Source organism: Anopheles marshallii, chromosome 2, assembly GCF_943734725.1.
Source record: "Anopheles marshallii chromosome 2, idAnoMarsDA_429_01, whole genome shotgun sequence".
NCBI classification, from domain to species: domain Eukaryota; kingdom Metazoa; phylum Arthropoda; class Insecta; order Diptera; family Culicidae; genus Anopheles; species Anopheles marshallii.
The window spans coordinates 31,081,176-31,100,194 of NC_071326.1; the positions used below are offsets into that span (position 1 = coordinate 31,081,176).

Consider the following 19,019-nt stretch of genomic DNA (forward strand, 5'->3'; position numbering starts at 1 on the left):
CTAGATGTCGGACAGGTGGTGTGATCGGTACTTAACACAGCTCATGCACATCAATCCCGCACATGGTTCAACACCGATCGTACGAACCGAACTGACGTGCGTCGAAACGCAATAGTACGGATTACTTTCCAACTGCGATGAAAACCGACAGTAGGATGTGCACTGACACAAATATCATGATACGCTGTCCCATTTTACTGAAACTATCGTAGGTTAGAATATGCACCAAAGAAGTGGCCAAAACTGATCTATAGATAACACACACACACAAACGAACACCCGAAGTGAGGCGATTTTGTAGATATTATTGTAATGTTCGCTTCATGCAGGCGACACGATTCCAACCCTACTACTGATTTGCAATAAGAAGCTGATACAGTTTATGAGTTCCGGATGCACCGGTGTTAAATGCTCTGCATTTCGTTTAGCTGTTTGGGGTTCAGATTGGATGCACGTAACAGCATAAATCACCCACCAATTGGTGGCCCTCTCCAGACCCAGAGTTCTCGTGTAATCGTTAACGAACCATGTATACATGCGTACAAACTATTCAACCTATATACACTTACATACATTCACGTTTTCACTTACGAAACACTCAAGCAAAACGAGGGGATTATCACAACTATAAAACCCCATTCCTCCGAACGTCCTGGTGCCCCCTCCAACCCTGCTCCACTGTTGGAGGAAAATATTAGTCATCCCCACAGTTGGTGGATTCTTTTTAGATAGTAATGTTTTTTAACAAATTTCTAGCATCTAGACAATGGTGTACCAGCCGGGTGGAATTGGTCGGAATGCCGAGGTGATGCGCACTGGTATTGTGTGCCCGCATCATTGATTCTGTGGCAATATTTGTACATATAGTGATACTCAGAAAAAAACATAATACTTCTTTTTACTTCAACCCTTAGTTAACGTAGCCTAAGTGATCGGTATATTTGCTGTATTCAAGCACTATTTTAAGGCGTAGGTTTTAAAGTCCACGTACTAGTCCACCTTTTAGGCTGTCCGGGGGTATGGTAGGGGTGCGGGGTACAGGTGCTTGTGGACAGGACAGACGGACAGCAGCATATATGACGAGGTGCGTAGTACAGCAAACTTACCGAAAGTACCTTCCCAGCAAGCGGTGTAAAGCGATCGAAGGTAACACAACCCCCGAGAACTACTGAGGTAGAACGCGTAGCCCTCCACGAGTAACGAGCAGGTGGATGTGGAGCACACTTTACAGGTGGAGTGTACTCGTTCAGGTTCCTTTTCCTCTAGTAGCATTTAAGCGAAATATGTTTAACGAATCAAACGATATCAAATAATATTCAAACCGTATAACAACACACCGAACAAGAGCATAAACTCTTTCGCGAACGAGCTTCTTCGAGATGTAAAACTAGCTGTTTATTGACTCTCCTTATCAAGTGTACCGTAGGGATAAGTAATTACGTCTGTGCATCGTTTTCCAAACTAATCCATGTGCTTTGCGTTTCGTGATAAACCGGTTCCATCTTTCTATAATGCTTTCGGGAAAAGCTGTTTCGCTTTCGTTTTTTACATTTTCTCTGTGCGTTGAAAGCAGGCTAATATATTTGTGGATTCGTTCAACTCTTCATTACTGTTTGTTGTCGAAGAAATTCCTAGAATTCTTACCTTAAGCTGCTGGAACATCTTGTATCAATTTGTCGGTGTTAATGGAAACTATCGCAAAACAAAAAACAAACAAAACGTTTACGAGATAACGAATGGAAAACAAAGGGCGAGAACAGTAGACAATGTGTCACACAGAGGAAAGAATACGAGAGAAACGAGGGAAAACAACTTGTGATCTTTAGATGGGTTTTGTAGGGACAAAAGCAGTGCATGACCGTAAAGAAAAGCGCTCATCCGGGGAGGTTTTGCAAATGGAAGGGAACTCAATCGAAAAACATGTAACCTGGAAACCGTAAACAAACTAAACAAAAACGAAAAACTGTCCGGTAATCATCCAGATAAGTGATAATCTACTATTCGACTCACATTGATGTGAGCTTTGAAGGTGAACCAGAAATGAGTGGAGATTATAATTGAGAAACAATAAACTTGACTTCTATCTTACCGATTGGCGCGCACAGTGTTTGTGATTTTGGTATAATTTTTTTGTTAGCTCAAAGAATAAAGTAACGGCCATTTTAAATTTTTGAACAAACTTGACGACGATTTTTTGACGTTTGAAAACCATCGTTAAAATTCAAACTTCAAGAATTTAAAAAAAACCGTTGGCGTTGATTTTTCACCTCTTCATAATTTAAGTTTTATATTCAACGTTCTATGCTTCGGGTATGAAAAATGTTCATTTTTTACATTTTTATAGCAGTATATCACAACATGTAGTAAAAGAAACATCTAAACAGTTACGTTTTAGGCGTTGGTACGCCTGTTGAATTTGTGTGTGTGTGTGTGCTGTGAACGGTGAGAGCGTCAAACCGGTTATCTCTTTTGCTACCCAATCGCGCGCTCTTTCCTTCTCTTTCTTGTAAACGAATCGCTATACGATAAAGCGCGCACACGGCGAAAAGCAAATCCCCAATTCTCGAAACCACACGCACGCACACACTCGCATCTCGAGCTGATCAAATACGGCCACACACACCGGACGGGTTTTGTTCGCCAAGGCGACAAGCGAACGACCGCGCGAGCTGCTTGTGTGGTAAGTGTGAAAAATTCGATCGCGCCTCTTGAAACGGTGTGAATCTCGCTGTGTAGAAATTTTCCACCCTCGACGACTGTGGATGGAAGGTTAGTTCGCAGTGTGGCCCTGTTTGAGGTGCGTTCCAGTTGGGTCGTGCATCAGTTTTCTGCCCCGTTGCTGAACCGTTGCCACGAGGCGGTTAATCGTCGGTTTCCCCAATTGCGCGAACACTCGTGAAAAGGTAAAAAGGTTGGTGTGTGTGTGCGGTGCTTCCTATACATACACGCTCAACGCTTTATGCGAACGCTGTTTCTATACACTGTTGGCGCGTGTGTGCGTGTGAGTGGTGTCTCCGGCTTGAAGAATTAGGTGGACGCGCGGCGACGATGCGTAGGTTAGCTTTTTCCGTCGTCGGCTGTGGTACTGGTACGGTGTGTCCTGGCGATGACCTCTTCGCTTTTCACATGAAAGACGACGCTCGTAGCGGACGAAGGTGCCTCGGTTTCGCAGCGTAGCAAACCGTGCCTCGTGTGTGTGTGTGTGTACTGCGTGAGTGACACGGTTTCGCACAAATCGTGCGGCAATTTCGCATACGCAGCAGGCAAAGAAAGCCGGCTTTAACTTGCGTACAGCGGCAATACCCCTGTGAGGGAAATTAGTAAGCGAAGAAAACAAAGAAGAAGCGAGCGCGCGTACGCGCGGATGGTGTGCGGCGCTCCGTATGGTGGTTGTTCGATGCTGAGCGTGTGTGCGTGTACGTTTTCGGCAGCGTGAAAAAGCGCATCCCGCGCATTTCTGCTCTCGCCTGTACTCGCCTTTGGGAGCCAATTTTGAAACGCATTTTTCTTTCATTCGTTTGACCGTTTTTTTTCGTTCAGCTCCCCTTAAGTCGTGTGAGTGAGATAGAACGATAAGGCGCGAGTGTGTGCCAAGTGAAAACGATATCGTTAGCGCGAAAAGGAAAGTAAGCGGTGTGTGCATGTGTGAGTGGAAAGGAGAACGTTTGGCAACGGAATCATCGAACCCCGGCAATGATGGTGTAGTACGGGTTCTCGACGGCATTAGCGAAGAGAGATAGAGAGAGTAAAAAAAGTCACACACAACCGACGGTGGCGATAGCGAGAGTTAACATACACACGCATCTCGTACCTCGTTTGGTGTAGCAGCAACACATCATCATCGGCACAGCAGACGACGACGTAGAACGATAGGTGGTGGTCCCGTAAAAGCAATGTGAGTTTTGTGAGGCAGTGGTGTCTTTGTATGAATGAGTTTTTTTTTGGTTGCCCTCCATCGATAATGGCGCGTTTTTATCATCACGGAACGAGTGATGCGTTCGTTTCCTTGTACCAGCCGATTAGTGTGCGTGCGTGTGTGTGTGCGCACTGGTAGTTCATCCGGTGAAGCCTTCGTTTTCTTCGCCGTAGTCGTTTTTGGATCGGTGTGGGGCATCAGGCAAACGCGCTAAATAGCAGAAGCGCCACGGCGGCGGTGGCGGTGGCTACACATCGTAACGTAATCACTCACCGTCTCGCTCACACGCTCGCTTCGCTTCCCTTTTCCCGCAAGCAGTCACACTGCGCTGATCGTGATAGCGAAGGCATGCGAGAGAAGGAGAGAGAGAGGGAGCGAGAGTTCGTGACACGTTTTTCGTACGTTGGTTACCCGGTTGGGGAGGTCCAGATTGCGTTAATTAAATCGTGTAAAGCCCCTGTGCCAAAAGGCACACGTGAAAAGGTTGGTTACGACGATGTTAAGTGGTATTCCGTCTCATTCTATGGATCAATTCAACTGTCTGCAATCGACAGAACGAACGAAAGAGAGGGAGAACACACACACACTCTGTGAATGTGAAGAGAAAAGCGCAATAGAATGCGGGAGAGTAGCGTTTTTTTTCTTCTTTCTACGATGTTTCTCTTTCTTGCCTGCTTTGATACGTACGCTGAACGCTTCCTTTTTCGTTCGCATAACGTACCGCAGGGATCGAAGAGTTGGTATGGTTCTGTGTGTGTGTGTTCATGTGCGCGTCCGTGCTATTGGAAAGATCCATTTAAGTGTGTGTGTGTGTGCGAAAGCAGAACGCATTGGTGTGCGGTTCGGAACGGGTGGCAGCGCGTGACCGGGTAAAGATTGCTGTTGCACCGGACCCGTTGTTTGGTAGTGGAAAGGATAAGAAAAAAAAAGACGAAGCGTTTCGCTGGAGCCCTTTTTTATCTCTGTGTTTGTGTGTGCGTGCACCCGCGCTGGGTTGATAAAGAAAGGAAGCCGCATCCTTTAAGGAACGCATAGGAGCAATGCCTCGTACTATTTCTTCTTTCGCTGCCCCTGTTTACCTTATCAATGATCGGAACCACCATTCGCCGGGTGGCTGTAGGACGGTTAGCCAGTGTTATTCAGGGTTATCCAAGATAATACTAATAATGAAAAGATTAATGATGCATACGACGGCCACATCCCCACACCGAACGTGAGTGAAAGCTGTGTTACGCTGGTGCGACGTTGTACGGCTGGGTAGAAGACGCTTGGAAGACCTTGGAAAATTTGCCTATTTTTTTTTTACGCAACCAGTCTGCTTTCTATGCACGGATGACCTTCACGTGTGTGTCTTCGCAGGTCAGCGAAAGGCAGTGAAAATAGCAGAACAGTGCACCCATCCCCATCTCATGCGCGATTAGAAGAATCATCAGAGCAGTGTTGTGTCTAATGAATCTTTTGAGAAGAAATATTAATACGAATCTGCAGTGAAGCGATTGAGTGGTCACTCAATGAGTCGACTCTCGAAGAATCCGTTTTTTTTTTCGGATTCAGATCCAGAGTCGTTCATACAGTCCATAGATTCATTCAGAGTTCATGAATCCAAATCAGATTCACCAAACCATCCAAACCAACCATCAGGCAAAGGATACTAGACGGAATGTGGTTGATTTGTTACCATGCTGTTTGTGTGTCGTTAATGGTGCGTGTGCTGTATGTTGCGTGCACGGTAGACTCCTCGCCATGTAAATTACCCGTGCTGGTCAACCGGTCAAACCTGGTACATGGATTGTATGAATTATAAAATATTGTACCTTTGGCAAGTGGTCCCTCATTCACCACACGAAAGCACTCCAATGGTAACATAAAGTATGAGTTGCGGTTTTTTTCCCCCCGTCTGGGCACGTTGTCGTGCAATGGTCGTGTCAAGTGTACATGAGTAATGGTAATATGCCATCCGATGGAAGCTTCCTAAAGCTTTTAAAATGGGCTTTTATTTAAACGTTTTAATAATGATAATTGAAAGAATAAAGTTTCCTGGGAAGAAAAAACAACGTTTAAATTGTTAATAATAATCTTTATCTTAATCTTCCGATTCAATAGGCTTCGCATTATAATTCGATTTAAGCCGATAGTTGTTGGTTGATATTTTTCAAACAATTGCGAGAAGCTTGATTATGTTTTAATGTTGTGTTGAAGTCGTCCCGTAGAATAGATAGTTCAAAGTCTGCATCAACATTTTTTTTACACACTCGTCAGCTGGTAGGGGGCATATAGGGCAAAGTTGCCTTCACGAACTTTGCAATCACATTTATTTTTATTTTTCAAGAGAGTATGGGTTATACGAGCCTTTTTTTTCGACTGTCGGTCATTTGAGTTGCTTTGCGTGACGTTATCGATTTTATGCGAGCTGAATATATTCTACAGCGTTACAACACGAGCGTATCGATAGACAGGTGTGTTATTTTCCCCCATTTTTAAACTACATTTTCCATTCTACTTGAATTCTGATGCGCGTTTTGTTAAAGCCTACGAAAGGTAAATAAAACGGGTTGGTAATTTTGTCGTACGGAGAGCTTAATAGCTCCAGCTCCGGGTTATTAAGAAACCCACTGAAGGCAGGCCTAGATATGTTGAGGTTTTGGTGCCACAAACGAAGCAAATTTTGTCATTCTATGCGCTATAGCGTTGTGGTCAATTAATCTAACTCATAATTTTCTTTTAAGCAAGCTGCTGCTGGTTCCTTGCTAACACGCGAACAGTCACCGTATATAAAATGGACTGACCAAAATCGTCCTAGGGGGTGACTAGTAGTGTAGCATGTGGTGCTAATGATCTTCAGCCACAGCGGATCAACCTTTCGCGACATTAAAAACAAAATTTTTAAGATGCTAAAACGTTTCTTCTTCTTATAGCCTGTTGTTAATGTCTTCCTTTTGCTTAGTATTGCTAGTCTTCGTTTAAGCTGTTTTGTCAAAACATTATATAATTAATGTTTTTTTTTTGCATTGAGGTTGGAACAAATGTGCAATTTTATATTGTTATGTCCATTTTATTTTTTTTTTTTACTTAAGACACAATTTTAAAAGCGCTCAAGAAATTTTCCTTTTTATTTATCTAGCAATTGTTTGGCCGGACTTCAAAATTTGCAATAATCGAGAACGTTACGTACTTTTTTCTCATGGTAATGGGTCAGGCATGCTTTTTTTTGGGCATTCTCTAAAAGAATTGATAATTTGTGTGAAAATTTTTTGATGAATTTATGACAAATTAAGGCAATTGAGCACCAAACCTTTCGATTTACTATTAGGAAGGTCGAGGAAGTTGTTTTTTTTTATTGGAAGAAACTCATGCTACCGATTCGTAAAACATTATTTCGCGAAAAATGCACTTAATTAAGCATCGAATAAAATCATTTTTGTGTGAATATTACTTTGCTCTTTGTGATTAAAAAATGTTTACTAGTGATTTATGAACTAAACTCCACGAACAGTTGTATGATATTAATAGTAAAAGTTGTTATAAGTTGAAGTTACTCGGACTTCATGACTGCATAACTTCCCTTGAATGAATGTCCTTTAGTATAACAAAGCAACTATCGATTGCAGCTGGCTTTAGCTCTTATTATTGGAGTTTCTTTTTCCTTGTTATCCACACTCTAGTTTTCTGATTGGATGAAGTTAATTGTTCGTAATTATCACCAAACCTAGAGGGCATCAAATCATACGGAAGTGAACGATCATGTTTCACTTTCGAAAGCATACACCACCATCAAACTGTCCCGTATATGGGATGGAGGTGTTCCTTCCATTCCCTCAATTATGTTGCATGCGAACTGCCCCCTATCATCATGTGCGTGAGTGATCACCCATATGCTATCGGGCATGACGCGGGAAGAAGTTACTGCGTAATCAAAGTATCTTAACTTCGAATGCCTCCCGTTTTCTCTCTCTCTCTCTCTCTCTCTCTCTCTCTCTCTCTCTCGGTTTCATATTGATTCAGAAGCCGGATGATGATGGTAGTATATTTACAACATCGCTTGTTCGCTATTCCGAACATGTACGCTTTTCCGCTTGGGAGTGCTGTAGTGGCGTGCATACCATCTACAATACGGAGAGTGATATAAGGTGGCTACCCCCTGAGGACGACGCCCCTGTTCCGGTGTGTCGATCATCTTCGGAAGGGGTTGTGTGTGTGTACGGTTGCTTTTAACGTGAATCAGTCAGTTTTTAGCTGATTCCACCACAACCCCATCCCCATCCGGTGGAAGAGGGAGGAGGGGTGGGTTTTCATTCTTTATCACTCACCCATTCGCTTCGCGATCGCGCTTTTCTAGCTGGGTGTGTAATTTTTTTTCTTCATTATTCTGGTGTTACGTTTCGTATGGTTTATTCTTTATTCGTTCTAGTCGAAAAAAGGCACACACTAAAATAGGCCGTCATTTTACTTGAAAGGCAATCATATTTACGCTCTTCTGTCTTTTCTTGCTCTGCCAGCGTATTTAGCCAGCTCTCCCTTTGCTATCGTGTTGTATTGTTGCAAAATTTATTGCTAGCTTAATATTAATTTTTATTTTATTAAATTAATGTTAATTAGTTATGTATATTTATTTAGGTTATTAATTTTTAAGGGGCTCTTTCTAGGGGCTGGTGGTGTATTGGTAGCGGCGATCTTCACACGACAGGACCGGACCAAACCCCCTTACGCAGGACTGACTATCCCGCTACGGGTAAATACTGCCAAAGAGAGCCAGAAATGGCAGGCCTAGACCTCCTGCGGTTGTTGTGCAGATAAAGAAGAAGAAGTTTATTAAGAAGAAGTGTCTGTTGGGACACGGGAGATTACGATTCCCTTTAATGTTCCAAAACCCTGGCACTCCTTGTGTGAATTGAGTGTTGAGGAACATCTGGCTCATCTTCAGAAGTCTAAGTTTTTGTTTTGAGATTGTTTTTGACAAATCCACACAGCTGAAAATGAAAGCAAAACCTGTAGATGAAGTAGCTGCCATTGGAATGGTGAAAGAATGCTGGAATATTTGTTATTTGCAAGTACTCTTTTTGCGTCCTGTTATTAATGTAATTATATTCTGATAGTGTTTCATGCGTATTTATGATTGTACAATCACAATACCCTTCCGAATGATGATCTCCACAACGGATCTATTTAAACAACAGGGTGTAACAAAATTTATGAACATGTTTTATACGCAATTCATATTTTTCAACAGAAATACAATTCAGACTCAGATTCATATCTGCAAATCCCAATTGAAAGGATCATATTTTCTATATATACCGCTATATAAACAAGTCATATATCACTAGATAAACAAAATATACAAATACATGAAACACATTTTTACTTTTCACACACTGTGTGTTGTTCCGGTTAAATTCAGTATGGTCTTCACAGAGCTAATAATGTGGTAAACCTCAAGAGCTAACGGAGACTTTGGTTTTTAATGACTTTTGAGGAAAATTAGTGACTGAGGAAGTATGAGACAAAGTCTCAGCGCTGAGGACCGGTCCAATATTCCATCCGGTTCAATCTTCCGTACGCAGGACTGATTATCTACGGCTGCGGGAAAACAAAGTCCAAATAGACCTAGAAAATGCAGGCGTAGAGAGGCGTCTTGAGGTTGTTGTGCCGATAGGGAAGAATTAGTTGACGTGCGATTGTAGAGACCGCTGGTGGTGGAAGGTACATCTTCTTTACGTACGTACATCTTTGTCCTTTTTTTCAAGAAGCGAACCTACATAGAGACTCATTTTCCAAAAGGGAAGACCTGTGGCTCAGCGTACTGTGCCCGTACCCCAGAACCTACTTAGGGGCATTAGGTTTCGGCGGACATCAATAAAGATACCGAGTCATTTATTCAAAATTTTGAATTTCTTGATTCTTGAAGAATGTCTGGTAAAAAAGGTGGTGTGGAACCTTTCGAACATTCTGGCTTTATATCTCTCCTTGCATGGTTTTACATTTTTACATTTACTTTACTCATTCATTTACTTACATTTTTTGTAAGTAAGGAATACCCATAAAACCTGCCTTCCTAATTAACGTGTTGCTGCTTACGCTTACTATCTACCTCCTTTGCACCACCAATCGACGCTCTCCGTCTTTGAAAAAAAGTTGTTATGATACAAAAGCAAATTACCCAGTACGATCGCACCTCACAGCACGGTGGTACGCGAATGAAATCGAAATACATAATTAGCTGCCCGCTGTTGTTGGAACCGATAACGCTTGAACATGAACGATTTCCACTTGTCCCTAATGGCACAGCCCCGTTTCCTCATACTCCGGATGGTAGATTGTCGTATGGGGCAGCAACGTATCTTTGACAATGAACGAATAACTCAAGCGGAACAGTAGGAGCATATCAAAGAGTGCAAATTGGTGTTGAAATTTATACTTTGATTGTAAAATGAAGTACATTTTTTTCTACTATTTTAGTATATTTTTAGGGATAAAGAGAGCGAGAGAGAAAGAGAGCGCGAGCGATCGTGAATAACTATATCACGCGCGATGACGATCATCTCATGATCGCGTGTTACAAACACGGTACAGAGTCAACACCTATATTAAACACCAGCGGCGGCCTGTGGTGATGGATCTATTCGTCACGTTCACGAACAAAAAGCGCGCGCGCGCGCGCACACACGCTCTCATGAAGTGTATGCGTACACCATCAGATTATCTCTGCTCGTGTGGGGCAGCAGCAGCAGCAGTACCGCGCCGCTTACTGAGCATGACGGAAAATGCGCGCCTTTTTCTGTGCGCCCTTGGCATGTGTCCATGTGTTTGTTGAACCTCACGGCTTATGCGGTACAGTTTGTAGCAAAAGTGCATCCGACGCGAACGGGTTTTTTGGTTGTTGCTGGTGCTCGTGAGCGGCCAAAAGCTGTACGGCGGCGGGCGCATGTTGTGCATTGCAGTGCTTAGCCCATAAATAAAGTATCCGCGTTTTCTTGATCGTCGCGCAAACACCGGGAAGATAAATCCCGGTCGCGATCAAACGATCGCCACGGTTTTAAAACACAACTGTTTGTGGAAATCGACATTGTTTGTGATTAGTTAGTATTTGGTTCTGGTTTTTTTTTAAATCCTCCGTTGAACATGTATTTATTATCATGTCTTCAATTATGTTTACATTGCACCCTCACACACACTACGACTCTTCATTATTACAGGCATGGGTTTCATTTGACCTAGTTATGCTGCATCCTTATTTGGGGGTTTTGTTTTCCCATTTACCTTCTCTTGTAATTTTGGTAGATTCTGTATTATCGTGTAAAACCAGGGTTCGTCGGAACACTATCCGCCGAAAGAGCTAGTAATAATAGTAATAAATTTGCTGAAGTTGCCCAATACGAATTCTTTGACGCAAGAAGTACGTGTTATAAATGAACCATAATTAAATCACAGCTATGAATTCTCCATGCTGGCAGTTTTGTTCTGCGGGTACATTTATGGACCGGTCTTTCCAAAATGTAGTCAATAAACTTCCCTCAGTACGGTTTTTTTTTCCTCTAAGGTTCATTAATTGTTTTTCGATCCCAACATGGTTTTCGTTTAAAAATGATACTGTTTCTATTCGCATGTAGAATTTAGCCAAGGTGACACGTCGTGTATTCCTCACCATCGAACAGAGGGTTTGGTGTGATTGGTTTGGTTTGGTTTGGTGGCGCTGTGTGTGATACGTGTAAATGAGTTTTTATGCCCTAATTCTTTTCCTCTATTTCTAGGTTATCAAAAGTTCGGCGACGCTTGACTCAAGTCACAAAGAGAGCAAGTTCGATAAAGGGAGATAAACTATACGAATATCTGTATACTTCGAAAAAGAAAGGTGTCAGATATGAAACATTTGCTGTCGACGTTTATAGCAACAGTTGTGATGCAGTGGTGACGAGATCTGCTGTTCTTTGTGAGGTCTTGGAACGTTTAAAATCAATCTGGCAGGCATGTTGGATTTGTCCCGCGGTCTACACTTTGCTGACCCCTGGGTGTAATACACGGTGGTTTGTGCATTTGGTGATCTGTGTTGATCTGTGATCTGTGACCCAAAGTCAATTCTCACCTCCTACAGCAAATGGTTTATTAGTATGCTGATGCAGTGTACCCTCGATCAATGTATTAAGGCGCACACAGATCTCGAAGGGATCTCTTGATGTCGAAGGATGACCCTCTTTCGCTGCGATCGTATTAGCGAGCGACAGAAGAATGCAAATAGAGGGAGACACAAGGCATACATGTAAGAGCAGCTCGATAGTGAGATTGCGGCTCGTACTATCTACATTTCGTCCACCGTTACGTTGACCGCAGGGGCCAGCCATTAAAGAAAAATAAACTGCAGATCACGCACCCAACCCACGATCGTGTAGTGTGAGCCTGCTCAATGTTTAGTGCATGATAGCGTTCACCGCGAATGCAACGGGCTGATGTTGTGTGCACTTTGGTTTTAGTAGCAACGGTTATTACTGACCGCCTGGTCGCCCATCGCGATACCACACATCTGTACGCACACACTCTAGTCGCTTTGAAGAACCGGGCGAGAGGAACCCTACCCTCGCTGTGTGTCGTATCGTGTAAGAGGGGTGTGTTTCGTCACACAATCTCAACCGTGTTCCCCCGCATCCGTTTCTCGGCGTCTGGTCGTCGCGGTGTCGTTGGCGTGGTGGTGTACACGCGCGCTCGAAATAGACGCGCCTTTGCAGTGCACAGAAGTAGCGTCGTGGTCGGTGAGTTGAGGTCGCGTTGGTTTGTTAAGCGTGTGGTGTCTACTATGCTGCTTCTGGTCGTTCGTTTGACAGAAATCCATAGTCGTCCCGTCCACCCCAGCACTGGCGGGATAGGTTTTTACGGTACGGTGTTTGGCAGAACCATACCAGACGACCCTTGAAGTGGGTGCGGTAAAAGATAGGAAGATTGCCGAGGGGCAACATTTGAGGCTTGCGTGTGTTTGTGTGTTAGTGTGCGTGTGGGTAGACCCTTTTTTGGGCGACAGGTTTACCAGATTTTTGAAGCCGTTTTATGGACACATTGATCACATTTACTACCGTGCCGCGGTCAGAGTGCAGTGATCACGATCGTTTCAGTTTTAGAACTGCATATCCGCGTGTTGGTGTACATTTTGCCCGTATATTGCTGCAAGATGAAAAATAAAGTGAGTTGCACCAAGTGGTGTTTGTTTTCCCTGTTCGCTTTCCACCCATTGTAAATGTTCCCGGCTGCTGCAGGAATTTAAAGCATGTCATTGTGCACTGTGTGCCAAGTCTCAAGCGTTCAACTATTGTTTTATCAGCTCACCGAATGTGTTTTCCCGTTCGTGATATGTCCCATGTTTATCTCGCCGCCCCAATTGGTGCTGTTCTGTGGATGTGGATCGTTCAACAGGCGCATTGTTTTCTATTCATTCGTTCCTGCATCCATACGCAAAGGTATGGATCACGTAATGATGCATGGGCATCAATGTGCATGTGCAATCACAGATTCGATCCACTGCGCCACCACCTTCGTGTGCGCCAACGCTCTACCAGCGTTGTACACGAGCGTTTACATTAATACGACGGGACAGAGATACGACGATGCACCATGATCTCTCGCGTAGAACGTCGCAGAAGGTGGTTACGATCGCGTTAGCACGACGCGCCTCATACAAACACGCATGGTCGGTGACGGCTAACCGTTGTCATTGTATGCTCTTGTCCTCTCTGGTGTAATCTTCAAGTAGCAACGTGTGCTGTGGTGCGACATGCCGAACCATTTGTGGAGTTTGAAATTAGATGAAGTTGTACGGGTAGTCCGACACAGAGTTTTCTCCTTGTAAGAGAGTATAGCGTACGCCGTCCGCTGCATGAGAATCGTTGACCTCATTCGTATAATTTCGCAGACGCGCGGAATGTATGAATCATCCACGCATGTTTTCTGTATCGCTCGTTTCGTGAAACTTATGATGATAAGAAAATTGAGTCGTAAACTTTGTCATGTAGTAGCGATTTGAGCAGCCCGTCGGGCAATAATAACGCTTATTTTATAATTCGGAACGCGTTATTTTTTTATTCATTTACAGTGCCTTTGCAAGATCGTACAAATCAAAAACGTTCCAATAATTGGTGTGTGTTGTACTTTTCTCATTTTAGGCCGGTATTATGAAAATTCATAACTCCAACGCCAACCCACCACCACAGGAGAAAGTGAGAACTCGATCGGTCGTCAGCAAGGAAGCACAGGAGGCGAACGGGACAGTGCGTGGAGCTGTTGTCGGTGGTGCTTCCGAGAAGCAGCAACAGAAGAAGCCGACACAGAGAGCAGCCGCAGCAGCAGCTTACTCACCGGCCTCTAACTTAAGTCCGGAGCTGGAGAACACGGCCAACCGGCTGACGTTGGAAGCGGGCAAACGAGGACGCCGGCGCGGCCTGCCACGGGAACCGGAAGCAAACGACGAAAGTCAAGAGGAGGGGGAGGAGGTAGTGGGAAAGGAGAAGCAGCAGCAGACAACGATAAGTGCTGCGGTCAAGAAACGTCGATTGGACAGATCGGTGGTAGCACAGCAGCACAAGCAGGAACTTCATCACACGGATGAAGAGGAACCGAACCACACAGAAACGTCGAAGCTAGAGAACCACACACAACACGAAACCGCGGAAGGCCACAGGGAGCAGGGAGAGGAAGACGCCGGCAACGACAGCCAGGTGGAGGACCTCAACGAGGACGACCGTACGTCCTCGTCGACGGTTTCTGCCGACGAGACGCTCATTCAAGTGATGGAAAGCTTCTACAAAGGTCGCATTAGCACGCTTATCAGCAGTCACGCCATCAACAGTCAGTCCCAGGAAAAGGGACACGCCTCATCGTCGGTCGATCCGCTCACCATGACGATGGAAGAATATCAGCAGCAACAGGCACAACAGAACGACGACGTACCGATGGACGAGTACGAACCAGCGGTAACCGTGGTCGGTGGCAGTGCGTCCGCTAGTGACGACATCGAGGACACAGACGGTGCCCTAGCGGGCAACCGATTGTTCCGGAAGAAGGTGAAGCGAAAACTTCCGGTACGGCCAACGAACAGTAGCAGCACCGTAACTGCCAGCAACAGTACCGTTGCGACGGGCGGCGGTGAAAGTGCCACCAAGGCGAAGCTACAGATGGTGCACGAATTCCCGATGCTATTTCTCGGGCTGCGCCGCAATCGGATGTTTCTGGTGAACTCGTTGGCGCAATGGTTCGATCTGAACCAGCGCGATATCATACTGACGCTGCGTAAGATCAAGCAGAACGAAAGCAGCGTCCGGTTGGGTAGCGTATTCGGACTCGGCTCTACCGAGGTCGAGCTGCTGTTTCACAAAAACGTGCCTAAGATCGCGGACAGCTTGCGTAACTTTATCGTGTGGCCGGACGATATCACGATGAAGCTAAACGTACCGATCAGCCTGCGGCAACACTTCCAACGCATTCACCTCATCCTGAACTATCTGGTCGTGCGGGTGAAACAGAACGCCGTCCAGGAGCTGTCGGCGGACGAGATCGCGACCTCGTTCTGTCCGAACGAGCAGTGCCACAAGCTGAAGTACCTGGTCGCATCCACGCTGGACGGTTGCGTGTGCTTTGTGTCGCGTGCGTTCGGCGTACAGACGGACGACGAGCAGGTGCTGAGCCAGTCCGGCTTTCTGACCAAGTTCAAAACCAACACGAACCTGATCGCGGGCAAAAACTTTCACAACTTCGAGGACCAGCTGGCGAATGGGCACGATCATGCGAACAACAACGGTGGGCACGGTCGGCGGAATCGCGTTACATCGGCCAGCCGGTCTGCTGCGGATGGTGATGATGATCTCGAGCGGGTACTCGGCGGCAGCAACAGCAATAGTGTGGACAACTTCGAAGAGATCGTGTCGGAGAAGATCAGCAAGAGCAAAACGTTCAAGCTGAAGAACTACATCGAGAACATACTGGAGAACTTCCAGAGCCATCAGCTGCTCAGCCCGCAGACGTGTATCGATGCGCGGACGCTAAAGCTGCTGGACGATATTGTCGTGATTGTGGGGGCGCTAATAAACCTGCAGAAGCAAGAAATCGAGTAGTAAGGAATTTAGAGCATATTAGGCACATGGGAAAGCGGGGCCGGAGATGGACGTGTAGCACAGGGGCATAGGAAGTAAACGGAGTGCAAGTTTCGCGAAAAGGAGGATCCTGGGGGTTTGGACAGAGCATTTGTGGCCGCGTATCGTTTTCCCCGATTCGAACGCGCACCGATTGTTTGCGGATGTGTCTTGTATGGATCATATCGATTATGTTGCTTTTGTGTCTGTTCGTTGCTGCTTAGTTTTCAGTGTAGCAGCAACAGCAGCACCAACACGCTTATTCGATCAATTTTCAACACTGGCTTTTATGCGGCATGTTGTACGTGTTGAGACCAGTAAGAATGTTTATAATTTCAGTTCTTTTTTAAATCGATTTGCTGCAGCTCAAGCTATATTTTAGTATTTTAGTAGTGAAATTGTACATGATCGTATGGGGTCAAAAGTTGAGCGCGTGCCACAATGCATCGTAGTATCCGATACAGATAGGCTTGTGGTCGAAAATGGAATTATAAAAATACAAGGAATGATTGAACGCCCCCATCAAATGCACGATCCAGAGCAGTGTTATTCGCATTATTATCAGTAGCCCTGCCCTTCTCTCTGGCTACTCTCTTCACGCTGACCGAATGGTCCATCCGATCGTCAGCAAACTCGTTTCAGTTTTCCCGTTTTTATGTGTACTTTTCTTTGATCCCCACAGTTTTTCTCCCCTGTGTACCCGTTGTACAGTAGGTCGTAAGGCATTGTAGAGGATAGTAAGAGCAAAATTTTTCTTGCAAGAAAAAACGCGAGAAGAAAAATTAGCGTTAAATAAGTATGATTTTAAAGCAAAAAGGGCTAAATTGTATGTTTAGCAGTAGAAGGTGGTTAAAGGAGAAAAGAAAACAAATGCAAATTAAATCGAGTGGAGTGTAGCAAACGATCGACAGAACTTAGTGCACCGCACAAGGGAAACATCCGTGCCAGGAGGGGCGAGGGTGTAGATGGATGCACGGTATCGTTTGATTTTTGTACAATATAGAGCGAAGGCGTGCTAATGCTGTTAGCAATAGAAATGTAGACGAAATGGCTTTTGTTAAGGTTAATAACAAGTAAGACACAAGCAACAGTAACAGAACTACTAGGGCCCGCGTCGTGTGGAAACAAAAAAAAAACATTATAAGCGAGGTTAACATACTTGAAAACAAATGCTTTTGTCAAAACAACAGCACATAAGCCACATTGCTCTTTCTATAACCGGTAGCATATCACATTCTAAAGGCAAAATGTACATACAGTGGTCCCCCGTTGAAGGGTGAAGGAAATGGTCCTCCCGTATCTGCTTCTTTTGGATGTGTGTGATATGTAATAATTTATTTCGGTTCACAATTTTTGTTAAATTTGCCGCTCGCATCAGAGAATGGCAGTGGAATGTGGATTCGAAACGGAAGGTTACGGTATCGTGTTGCACTAGGAAAAGTCTACCGAGTGCTGCCACCTCCTCTTTTTGCGTTCGGGCAATCGAAGCTTAATAAAGGTTTGGACTGCAGAAGAGCACCGGAAATGGAAAACATTAACTAATCAAATCCATTCAAGCCGAAAATATGAACAAAAGAGAGGTGCAGGTAGTCCCCGAGATACACAGTTCCCTGTATTTCGATGGTAAGCAGCGTTTGAAATTTGAATCAGTTTATTGCATAAAAATCAGAGATAAAAGGTAAAATAAGTTAACTATACACCTCGATTCGATGGAGCACGTTTGTTTTATTTTGTGTCAGTGTATTCTTCCAAAAAGTCGCTTGTAATGAAGTATATATTACCAGCAATGAAGGAAATTCTCTTGACAACTTTCTATTATAAACGATTTCACAACCCGGCTTCAACACACGCGAAATTAACCATTCCGGGAATGCGTATCTCTTGTGGTTAATAGTGTAACTCGGGGACTGCCTGTGCATAGTAATAAAACACGCTTGACAGCAAGCGCTAGCGGTGGCAAATACTACGCAAACAAAACTTAATAAAGGTACACCGAATCGGTTATCATTGGAGAGTAAGAAGAGCTGATGATGGATGATGAAGTCCACGGTGCAGAGTAAACGCATTGCCGAGAGCAGATTGAAAGGAAACAAACAAAGCAGGCAACGTTTACTAACATTATCTGATTTAAGCATATAGTGGTACCATAACAAAACGAATATTATACACAGACCACGCAGTTCTGTATTTGCGCAGCAACGAGTTGAATAAATGCATGGCTTGGCCGGAGCTGGAGCATAAACTGATACAATGATTGCACGTGGTTGGTTAACACCCCTTGCGCATAAAAAAAACATCCTTGTGAATAAACCTATGGACCCAAATGAAGCTGCAGAAAAAAGGTAAACAAACAAATAAGAAACAAAAATTGAATGAAAAGTTTGAGAAAGTGATCGCTGTAGCTCTGCACTCTGGCCAACGTTCTTCTTTAAGATGTTTCTTATGACATTTAACGTAGATGCTTTGCAGGTGCATAATATATGCTGCAGAGAAGTTTTACCAAACGTGGACGCACTTTATCGTGTGGTGTTGTGCTCGTGTGTACTACTCGTGAAAAGAAACTTATGTTCTAATAATCTGAATACGGAGTGTGGGATGCGGGTAGTTCACTACTACCAAGAAGAGACATAGTTAAAAAGGAAGCATTAATTAGTAAAACTCTAATGAACCGTTTTGAAACCCAACAAAAAAACAAATACAATACACGAGAGAAAGACTGTGAATGTGACGGGATCGATTAGACAGGCAAACGGTAATACGTTGAACGTGAGTGAGTGAGTTGTGTCGGCAGTGATCTGCACATTATGGAGGTATAGATGAACAAACAACTCTAAACAACATTCTGCATATGCAACAACGTGCTTAAGACGGTACTCCCACACGGGAACTAGACTAACAAATTATTCTAGGTAGGTGGCACGATAGCGTGTTTCGTGGTGGAAATGGAAGGAAAGCAGCTACCGTGGATTATAGCAATTGATTGTTTGTGAATGGGAATG

At 44.3% G+C, this 19,019-nt stretch overlaps 1 pseudogene; it reads left to right on the forward strand.

Moving 5' to 3' along the window:
- The first annotated feature begins 766 nt into the window (after positions 1-766).
- On the forward strand, positions 767-16,002 carry LOC128717851 (uncharacterized; annotated as a pseudogene).
- The last annotated feature ends 3,017 nt before the right edge of the window (positions 16,003-19,019 follow it).